Source organism: Palaemon carinicauda, chromosome 23 (genome assembly GCF_036898095.1).
Source record: "Palaemon carinicauda isolate YSFRI2023 chromosome 23, ASM3689809v2, whole genome shotgun sequence".
Taxonomy (NCBI): Eukaryota; Metazoa; Arthropoda; class Malacostraca; order Decapoda; family Palaemonidae; genus Palaemon; species Palaemon carinicauda.
The window spans coordinates 63,246,759-63,257,380 of NC_090747.1; the positions used below are offsets into that span (position 1 = coordinate 63,246,759).

General features: G+C 34.5%; 1 long non-coding RNA gene across 1 annotated transcript in view; it reads left to right on the forward strand.

Annotated features, from left to right (window-relative positions):
• Positions 1-4,215: 4,215 nt before the first annotated feature.
• LOC137616945 (uncharacterized) overlaps positions 4,216-10,622 on the forward strand; it is a 9,818-nt gene continuing 3,411 nt past the window's right edge. The window contains exons 1-2 of the long non-coding RNA XR_011039525.1: positions 4,216-4,295; positions 9,449-9,524. This is a non-coding gene — a long non-coding RNA (uncharacterized lncRNA). The remainder of the gene's footprint in view (positions 4,296-9,448; positions 9,525-10,622) is intronic.

The window sequence follows — 10,622 nt, forward strand, 5'->3', positions numbered from 1 at the left end:
GATTTCAAGTCTATGAACTGATTCTTGAATTCAACAGGAATATTTACTGTGACTTGTCATAAACATATGTAATTCTCTTGATAGCTCAGTTGGTAGAGTCCTTGCAAGTATGGTTTTGACTGAATAGGCAGGGGTTCGAATCTCCGCCCAGCCAGAAGCTATTACCATGAATGAATCCCAGTGTTTTTGCAGAATTTCACGCAGCTGCATTTTCAGAATTTCATAGAGCTGCATTTTCAGAATTTCATAGCGCTGCATTTTCAGAATTTCATAGAGCTGCATTTTCAGAATTTCACGCAGCTGTATTTTCAGAATTTCATAGAGCTGCATTTTCAGAATTTCACGCAGCTGTATTTTCAGAATTTCATAGAGCTGCATTTTCAGAATTTCACGCAGCTGCATTTTCAGAATTTCATGCAGCTGCATTTTCAGACTGTTGTGTACTTGCATTTTCAGAATTTCAAGCAGCTGCATTTTCAGAAATTCATGCAGCTGCATTTTCCGAATTAAATGCAGCTATATTTTCAGAATTTCATGATCAGTGCCCATAGTCCCCTCTCCACCCAAGCTAGGATCAGGGAGGACCAGGCAATACCTGCTGAGGTAGACCAATAGGCTCTCCCCCCACCTTCCTTGGTGTCACACAAATGATTTATTTGAATAAATTTCATATGCAGAATATTTATATATGTTATTGATGCCTTTATTCATGAGATTTATTAGTTAATAAGAAATAGAGAGACAAATGCAGTTAGTAGTAATTGTAAAGATATAGAAAGAATTGTAGAGAGAGACGAGAGCAAATGGGCAGCTAGGCGGGTTGTTTTGGGAGAAAAGCGCTGAGTTGTGAAACTTTTTATAAACATCCCGGCTTCTTCTTCGCTTCTCAAAATGACTCAAGAAGACCAAGGCGAAAGGAGGCGCGAAAACCAAGGAATTGTCACGTGATTAAGGACAGCTTGATACGCCCAGGACGACGATATATAAGCGACAGTGAGAGGTGAGCCGCTTGTACGGGCCGACCAAGGGAAAGGCCCGTGCCAACAAGAAGAGTTGGCTGTAATACTCTACGAACGAACGAACGTGAGCCGCTCTCTTTCAGGAAAGTCACTCAGTATACCAGGTCTAAGGACCTACCTATAACTTGCCGGACTCAAGGCGAACAACGAGTCGTAGCTGCACATACATTAGCTGAAGGACGGCGTATATTCAGGACCACCGTCCTTCAGGTAATGTATACGCAGCTTTACAGTTCGTTTCCATTCTATTATGGAATGTGGATGTATGGCGAGCAACTTTAAAAACTTGCAGCATACCTTATGTCACATTGACCCCCAAGGTGCCAATTAAGTTAGCCCGCTTATAGAGTGAATGTCTCTAACTACATTCAAATATCTTCATCTCCTTAACAGCTTTCACCTCTCTCTCTCTCTCTCTCTCTCTCTCTCTCTCTCTCTCTCTCTCTCTCTCTCTCTCTCTCTCTCAACAAATACATATGAATCTATGATACAAAATGAAAATTACGGAAAAATATAAAATAAAACCTGATTCATTAAGTAAATCTTCTTCGTGACCGTTGTTCTTAGAAAAATTGAAAGTGATTTTATTCAATCCTTTTAAAAATAATATTTAGATATTTTTTTTAAAAGGGTTAAATAAAATCACTTTCAAATTTTTAAGAACAACGGTCAGGAAGAAAAAGAAGAAGAAGAAGATGATGATGATTTGTCAAATCAACATTGTAGAATGTCTCGTATAAACCTAAGTTCAAACCTTAACTGTAGTTAAAAAAGGAGAGAGAGAGAGAGAGAGAGAGAGAGAGAGAGAGAGAGAGAGAGAGAGAGAGAGAGAGAGAGAGAGAGAGAGAGTGTCATGGCAAAACACACACACAAGAAGTCAATACAATAGTTACCGCTTAAAGATATTAATTTTACGTTTTCTTTAAATACTAAACTGGTATAAGAAAACGTATGTATGGGATACATATATAAATTGAGAGCGCCTTTCGTACTGACAATAACAATGAAAATGATATGACTATGATAATGATAACAAAGAGAAGAATGGTAATTATAATAAAAAAATAATCACGATAGCTTTATAGACTACAATGCACAAAATAAAAGAGCTTTAACCTAATTATTAAGTTATTATCAGTAGACAAAACCCGTGTATTAAACCGACTACCTATTCGTTACCATCATTAAGAATTATGACAGTGCTCAGAAGTTTGATGGAAGTAATAAGTGACTCTATTTAAGCTGAAAATCATATGGAATTAATTAGCTAACCTCTAAATAAAGTTTAATTTGAGTATAAATAGTTCTGAATAGTTTTCTAGCGATATCTAAATAATAATTTTCATTTCAATTGTAATTTTTCAGTTGCTGCTTAAGGATAAAGGGGACTTTTTAGCTATGGTAAGCTGCTCTTCTAGGATATTCCAAAATCAAACCATTGTTCTCTAGTATTGGGTTGTGTCATAGCCTCTGTACCATGGTCTTTCACTGTCTTGAGGTAGAGTACCGAGTTCTCTTGGTTGAGGGCACAATCAGGCAAACTATTATGTTTCCTGATTTCCTTTCCTCACTGGGCTATTTTTCCTGTTGGAGCCTTAGGGTTTATATTATCCTGCTCTTCCAACAAAGGTTGTAGTTTAGCTAATAATAATAATAATAATAATAATAATAATAATAATAATAATAATAATAATAATAATAATAATAATTTCGTCATACCTAAAACTGAAATAAGATTTAAGAAAAAAATCACAGCATGAATGATGTTTCTAGATGACAGCTTAAATGAAAACAGCTCTCTTTTATTAGTGCTGTGTGTGTGTGTGTGTGTGTGTGTGTGTGTGTGTGAGAGAGAGAGAGAGAGAGAGAGAGAGAGAGAGAGAGAGAGAGAGAGAGAGAGAGAGAGAGAGAGAGAGATTAGGTCATTCATTCTCCAGGTATTGATAACTCTATATGCTATGCCAAATTTACATAAATTCTTTTGGAGCTAATAAAAACCTAATTATAATACTAAAAAGGTTTTTTTATGATATGTGAATAGAATTAAGTGATAAAGACTGCTATAAATTGAGATGAATTGAGATATTAATATATATATAATTTTGGAATAATGAAAAATTTATTATGGCAGTGATATTATTATTATTATTATTATTATTATTATTATTATTATTATTATTATTATTATTATTATTATTTCTTGCTAAGTTACAAATCTAGTTAGATAAGCAAGATGCTATAAGCCCAAAGGCTCCAACAGGGAAAAATAGCCCAATGAGGAAAAGAAATAAGGAAATAAATAAACGATATGAGAAGTAATGAACAATTAAAATAAAATATTCTAAAAACAATAACAACATTAAAATAGATATTTCATATATAAACTATAAAAAGACTTGTGGTGTCATATATTACCAATGTCAAGGAAACATAGAGGAAACTCAAATTAATCTATGTAACGTCATTCCTTCAGTAAAGTATATCAAAATAAATATAATATGATCTTCCTAATCAGATAATTGAATCAGTGTAACTTCAAAAGTTCAAACTTGCATCAAATTGTTCTATGTTGAACAGGTTTACATAACTCTCTCTTCGTTGTTTATATATAAAAGATATATTTTAATGTTGTTACTGTTCTTAAAATACGTTATTTTAATTGTTCATTGCTTCTTTTGTATTTTATTTCTTGATCTCTTCTCCCGAAAAGGTTATTTTCTCCTGTCGGAGCCCTTGGGCTTATCGCATCTTGCTTTTCCAACTAGAGCCGTAAATTAGCTAATAATAATAATAATAATAATAATAATAATAATAATAATAATAATAATAATAATAATAATAATAATAATAATAATAATAATAATAATTATGATAATAATAATAATAATAATAATAATAATAATAATAATATGTTATTTTAATTATTTATTACTTTTCATATAGTTTATTTATTTCCTTTCCTCACTGGGCTATTTTTTCCTGTTGGGGCCCTTGAGCTTTAAGCATCCGGCTTTTCCAACTAGGGGCTTAGCTTAGCTAATAATAATAATAATAATAATGATAATAATAATAATAATAATAATAATAATAATAATAATAATAATAATAATAACCACTTCACCATATTGTTGTTTTTTCTTATCAATCATGATCTATCTTATCATTGTCAAATCATAAGGTCCGTCAGATGATAACAGATTAATCGCTGTGATGATGAGACTGAAGTCTTGTCTTCAGTAATTCAGTGGCCTAGTTCACCATTCACTTGTCTTTAAGGTTTGTCCCTTCTGTTTTTTTAGATCTGAATACTGAAGAAAATTATCAATTGTCACATTATTATTATTATTATTATTATTATTATTATTATTATTATTATTATTATTATTATTATTATTACTTGTTAAGCTACAACCCTAGTTGGGAAAGCAGGATGCTATAAGCCCTATAAGGGCTCCAAGAGGGAAAATAGCCCAGTGAGGAAAGGAAACAATGAAAAATGAAATATTCTAAGGACAGTAACAAATTGGAATAAATATTTCCTATATTAACTATAAAAAAAAAAATTAACAAAACAAGAGGAAGAGAAATAAGATAGAATAGTGTACTCGAGTGTACCGTCAAGCAAGAGAACTCTAAGCCAAGACAGTGGAAGGCCATGGTACAGAGGCTATGGCACTACCCAAGAGTAGAGAACAACGGTTTGATTTGGGAGAGTCCTTCTCCTAGAAGAGCTGCTTACCATAGATAAAGAGTCTCTTCTACAATTACCAAGAGGAAAGTGGCTACTGAAGAAGAATTGGGTGAAGAAGAATTGTTTGGCAATCTCAGTGTTGTCAGGTGTATGAGAACAGAGGAGAATATGTAAAGAATAGGCCAGACTATTCAGTGAATGTGTAGGCAAAGGGAAAATGAACCGTAACCAGTAATCCAGATGAAAGGTTTAAAGCCAATCATAAATGGAAGAAGCAAGGGATAGCTCATAGCAACCAACCTAGTATGGGTGGCCTTGACAAGTACGGCTTTGCTGATCATGGCTATATGGTCTCTCTCCCTTTCTGAGGGAGGATACCTTAACGGGGTAAAATGGTTTGTGTATCGTGATGATCAGGAAAGCTGTACTAGTCAGGGCTATCCATACTAGGTTAGTTTGCTGTGAGGGATCAGACTAAAGCCTTCAGTATCATCAATCTTGAGTGGCCAGCGTGGTAATGAAAATGGGGAAACTCCAGACATGAATAAGGACATGTCTGAGGCCTTTGTCCTTTAGTGGACTAGAAACGGCTGCATTTGTTGTTGTTGTTGTTGTTGTTGTTGTTGTCGTTGTTGTTGATGCATACGGTATCTCAACTATAAAGATGAAGTGGATAAGATGGTTGGCTTTGTCCTGCAGTGGACTGGAAACAGCTGCATTTATTGTTGTTGTTGTTATTGTTGTTGTTGAGTAAACATATTACAGTGCGCAAATAAACAATTGTTGATAAGTCAAAGCAAATAATGCCTTTATGCACGAAGAGTCTGGCGTTCAGTACAGCACTGATAAGGAGTCATATGACCGAGTTTATCTGGGTATTGTGATAGAAGTTGAAGAGGCGGAGAAACCTTAGGTCTTAATCATTAACATTGTTGTTTTTAATCAAATTCTTAACTTCAATTACTTTGAGAATTTCAAAGCACCACACATATCACTGTATTATTATTATTATTATTATTATTATTATCATCATCATTTTTATTATTATTATTAGCTAAGCTACAAACCTAGTGAGAAAAGCAAGATGCTATAAGCCCAAAGGCTCCAACAGGGAAAAATAGCCCAGTGAGGAAAGGAAATACGGAAATAAATAACCGATATAAGAATTAATGAACAATTAAAACAATATATTTTAAAAACATTAACAACATTAAAACAGATATTTCATATATAAGCTATAAAAAGACTTATGTCAGTCTGTTCAACATAAAAACATTTGCTGTAACTTTGAACTTTTGAAGTTCTATTGATTCAACTACCCGATTAGGAAGATCATTCCACAACTTGGTCACAGCTGGAATAAAACTTCTAGAAAACTGTGTAGTCTTGAGCCTTATGATGTAGCTCTGATCTTACAGAAAATATTGATTTCTTCTCATGATTATTACCTCAGCCAACGAAGTTGGAAGGATGCTATGTTTTCACCCCTGTTTGTGTGTTTGTTTGTGTGTGTGTGTTTCTTTGTGAACAGCTTCCTGGCCATAATTTTAATCGTAGAGCAATGAAACATGCAGGAATTAACTGTCATGTAAAAAGCTGCAAATGAATAAATTTCGGAAGGTTGAGGTCAAAAGGTCAAGCTCAGGGTCAAGCAAAATGTCCAATTCACGTAATCACCCGAAAGTTTAGACATCATTGTGACAGAGACTTCAAACTTGGTTCATATTTGACTGTATGAAAATCCACGCCAATTAATACATGTTAAGGTCAAAAGTTAGGTTGAGCAAAAGGTCGAGAAATTAGCTGCCGTGGCGGAGGTCCTCGCTCTTCTGAGTGCCCCACAAGTTACTAAATAGTTTACTCTCAAGTTATGTGTGAATAAATATCGAACTTATAGCCAGTCAATATTTTCTTAGAGGCCTATTGGAAACGTAGCCGCCTAGCAATTTACTGGACACGGGTTCGAAACCTGCTCAAGCTTAGGATAAGGGACTCAGCAGGCATTGCCTGGCCCTCCCTGGTCCTTGGTTAGGTGCTGATCTTATGATTACCTAGTCAGTCTCTATGGCATTGTCACTGTCTCTAGCCCCTGTAACTCATGAGTGGCCTTTAAAACCAATAGGTATTATTCACGATATGTCTTAGTATATATCAAATGTTATTAACCTTTAGAACAATTACTTCAATTGGTAGAGTTCTCTTGCTTGAGGGTATACTCGAGCACACTATTCTATCGAATTTATCTTCCTCTTGTTCTGTTAAAGTTTTTATAGTTTATTTTACTTTTCCTAGTTTCGTTTCCTCACTAGGCTATTTTCCCTGTTGGAGTCCCTGGACTTATAGCATTGTGCTTTTCCAACTAGGGTTGTAGCTAAGCAAATAATAATAATAATAATAATAATAATAATAATAATAATAATAATAATAATAATGATAATAATAATAACAATAATAATAATTATGATAAACTACAGATACGCAAGAATATATCTTTCATATGACATTACTCTAGTGCCATATGAGGATGAGATCATGGTGAAGGGTAGATGGAGATGGTTTGGTCATGCTCTTCACACTCCCCAAGAGATATTGGTTCACCAAACGTTCAGCTGGGCTCCATAAGGCATTAGAGGAGTTGGAAGACCCAGACCTAAATGACTAAGGATTATGAAGCGTGAAGTAGGAGATGATGAATGTAGAAGTATTGATTTAAAAGCTCAAGATAGAGACGATTGGTGAAATCTAACCAAGGCTCTTTGTGTCAATAGGTGTAGGAGGAGATGATGATGATGATGATGATGATGATGATGATACTCATTAAAAGTAGGTTTCTGAATTCATCTATTAGTTTATTTTTTTTTAAACAATAACTAATTTTTAATTTTGTAGTAGACTTCGATACAAAAATTTATGATTTTACTTCTGAAACAATTTATGGAGTAATATTTCCCAAATTTTTTTCAATTACATATACGTTCCAGATATTGCATAAATTATGTAGATTATACAGCGAGTTTCTGTAAACTATTTCCAATAAGAAAAAAAGTCCGATAGAGTCGCTTGGAATCGGTAGGAATCGTTTGGAATCGATTGGAATTCCTATGGAGGAATATGGGAATTCCAGTTACATGAGGAACGTCTAAAGGAAGATTTCTATACAAACACACAGATTTAACCCTTCTCACCCCCTCTCCTGGTTAGGCAATTTGTGGGAGAGTGTGGGTTTCAAATGTACCTCTCCAGGTTCCGGTACCCCTTCTCACAAGGGTATGACTGCGCCCTCTCACACCTGAGCGTGACAGGAAAAAAATATATATATCATCCTCTCGTCATAAGCCTATTGAAGCGAAGGGCCTCGGTTAGATTTCGCCAGTCGTCTCTATCTTGAGCTTTTAAATGAGTACTTCTCCATTCATCATCTCTGACTTTACGCTTCATAGTCCTCAGCCATGTAGTCTCGGGTCTTCCAACTCTTCTGGTGCCTTGCGGAGCCCAACTAAAAGTTTGGTGAACTAATCTCTCTTGGGGAGTGCGAAGAGCATGCCCAAACCATCTCCATCTACCCCTCATCATGATTTCATCCACATATGACACTCGAGTAATCTCTCTTATAATTTCATTTTTAATCCTGTCCTGCCATTTAACTCCCAATATCCTTCTGAGGGCTTTGTTCTCAAATCTACAAAATCTGTTGGAGAATTTTTCATTGTCATACCAAGACTCATGTCCATACAGTAACACCGATCTCACTAAACTGATATATAGTCTGATTTTCATATGTAATTTTAGGCGATTTGACTTCCAAATTCTACTTCACCTAGTTATTGTCTGATTTGCTTTTTTTTCCATCTTTCATTCAACTCCAATTCTAAAGACACTGTATTAGAGATCATAGTTCCTGAATATTTAAATGATTCCACCTTATTAATCCTTTCTCCTTTCAATGATATTTCATCTTCCATTGCATATTCTGTTCTCATTAACTCTGTCTTCCTTTATTTATCTTGAGCCTAACTTCCTGTGATATTTCATGCATTGTGGTAAGCAGGCATTGCAAATCCTGTGATGTTTTGCTAATAAGGACAGTGTCATCAGCATACTCTAGGTCAGCTAATTCCCTATTACCAATCCAGTCCAATCCTTCTTCACCATCCACAACAGTTAGACATTGAAAAATTCATGAGGAGGATAAATAACATAGGTGACAACACATTCCCTTGGAGTACTCCACTGTTCATTGGAAATTCATTTGATAGGATTTCACTAACATTAACTTTGCACTTGCTATGCTCATGAACAGAATCAAATTCACATATTCAAGAGGAACTCCATAATAACGCAGGACTCTCCACAAAATTGACCGGGGGAACACTATCAAAGTGTTTTTCATAGTCCAAATGCCATTAAAAGTGGATTTCTATATTCTACGCCTTTCTGTACATGTCTCAAAATGAAATTTTGGTCAGTACAACTTCTACCTTTTCTAAATCCTGCTGGTTTACCTCTCACCCTTTCATTAATCTTTCTCTCTAGTCTCTTTAGAATAAGCATACTATATAATTTCATGACAATTGACGTAAGTGTTATGCCTCTTATTATTGCAATAAAAAAGGTCTACTTTTTTGCCCTTTTCACCAACACTCCTAGCTCTCATTCATCAGGTTTTGCCTCTTCATGCCACATTCTACAAGATAATCTTGTCAGCATTCTCCTCTAATATGTGATATTCATTTCCCAGGTACAAGAAATACAGTTCAGGCGAAATGAAGTTGTTTATCTTGGCACTGTTTGTTCTGGGAGCTTCTACTGCGCTGGTAAGAGTTAAAACTTTTTTTTATTTATTCATTTTTTTTTTTTTTGTAAATTTCTATAAGTGTAAAAATATCGTTTGTTGTGTTAGCAATAGAAATAAGAAGCTTTAATGTTGTTTATGTTAATAATAATAATAATAATAATAATAATAATAATAATAATAATAATAATAATAATAATAATAATATACATTACAACACTAACAATAATAATAATAATAATAATAATAATAATAATAATAATAATATTATTATTATTATTACTACTACTTGCTAAGATACAACCCTAGTTTGAAAAGCAAGATGCTATAAGCCCAGTGAGGAAAGAAAACAAGGAAATAAGAGAATTAATTAACAATTAGAATAAAACATTTAGGAACAGTATCAACAATTGAAATAAATATTTAACATATAAACTATAAAAAGTTCAATGAAATAAGAGAAACAGAAATAGGATAGAATAATGTGCCATGCAAGAGAACTCTAACCCAAGACAGTGGAAGACCATGGTACAGATGCTATGGTACTACCCAAGACTAGAGAAAAATGGTTTGATTTTGGAGTGTCCTTCTCCTAGATGAGCTGCTTACTATAGTTAAAGAGTCTCTACTACCCTTACCAAGAGGAAAGTAGCCACTGAACAATTACAGTGAAGTAGTTAACCCCTTGGGTGGAGAAGAATTGTTTGGTAATCTCAGTGTAGTCAGGTGTATGAGGTCAGAGGAGACTCTGTAAAGAATAGGCTAGGTGTTTGTGTAGGCAAAGGGAAAATGAACCATAACCAAAGAATGATCCTATGTAGTACTGTCTGACCAGTCCAAGGACCCAATAACTCCCTAGCGGAGTATCTCAACGGGTGGCTGGCGCCCTGGCCAACCTACTACCGACTAATAATAATAATAAAATTAAATGAACATATACAAACAATAGTATTCTTATGTACTACTGTCTGACCAGTCAAAGGACCCAATAACACCCTAGCGTAGTATCTCAACGGGTGGCTGGCACCCTGGCCAACCTACTACCGACTAATAATAATAATAAAATCAAATGAATATATGTAAACAATACTATTTCACTCAAAACAGTTTACAAAACTGC